Genomic DNA, 894 nt, shown 5'->3' with positions numbered 1-894 from the left:
GTATCGAAATGGGTTTATTGCTTTTGTTCTTTTATCGAAATGGGTTTATTTACTCTGTATTCTGTACCTGTGACTGCCACCCAATATAGTTTAAATCCATTGAAAATGTAGATTATTGGGAAATGGTTTTTTTATTTTTTATTTTTTTCCCGGTTTTGTTCTGTATATGGTTGTGATCTATTTGCCTCTTGCTTGATCGATCAATTATATGGTTAGATTGTGAAATTCTAGGAAGTAGGTTAGGATGTGAATGAACCTGTTAATACAACCGACTCTATCATTGAAGATTAGACATGGCAGAGGAAGAACTGAAGTGTATTGCTGAATATGTGGTATGCAAAGTTTTGCTTTTTATTTACTATGTGCCACATTGTATATTCTGATATGATATAGAAGATTAGTATAAAAATTTCAAATTTTCCTCTTCATACTCGAGCCCTTGCCCAGGGGAAGGAGAATCTAACCTATGTAGTGAGTCCAGTTACCTGATTATTGATACTAGTCGATTCCAATACAATATTCCAAGTATGGTTTTAACAAATGTTGTGATTTTTCAGGAGGAGAAATCAAAAGGAAGGGTTGCTGATTTCAGGCCAAATATTCTTATGCTTGGACTTCCTCCTCCTGATTATGTTCTGCACACAGTTTCCAACTTTCACACTAATGATTTGGAGCAGACATTGCTAGTAGTGCTGTGATATTCGTACATTGAAGCAATCTAACTTGTGTGTTGTTTGATGGATAATTTCTTATTGTCATCAATGGAATTATATCTATTGTACATTCGTTGTGTTTGTATCAGAAATTTCTATCCATCAATTGTATCACTGCTTCTATTAGTTTGAAAACAATGAACTCCTATGAAATATCCATATACCCCTTCAACCACGAGAT

General features: G+C 34.1%; 1 long non-coding RNA gene across 1 annotated transcript; it reads left to right on the top strand.

The window, feature by feature from the left end:
• Positions 1-6: 6 nt before the first annotated feature.
• Positions 7-888, top strand: LOC111381496. Its single transcript, XR_002700351.1, has 2 exons — positions 7-471; positions 558-888. It is a non-coding gene; the product is annotated as an uncharacterized LOC111381496 (long non-coding RNA).
• The last annotated feature ends 6 nt before the right edge of the window (positions 889-894 follow it).

Source organism: Olea europaea, unplaced genomic scaffold, assembly GCF_002742605.1.
Source record: "Olea europaea var. sylvestris unplaced genomic scaffold, O_europaea_v1 scaffold2315, whole genome shotgun sequence".
In the NCBI taxonomy this organism is placed as follows: domain Eukaryota; kingdom Viridiplantae; phylum Streptophyta; class Magnoliopsida; order Lamiales; family Oleaceae; genus Olea; species Olea europaea.
Note: the sequence above shows the minus strand (reverse complement) of the source record. Positions and strands in the feature narration are given on the sequence as shown.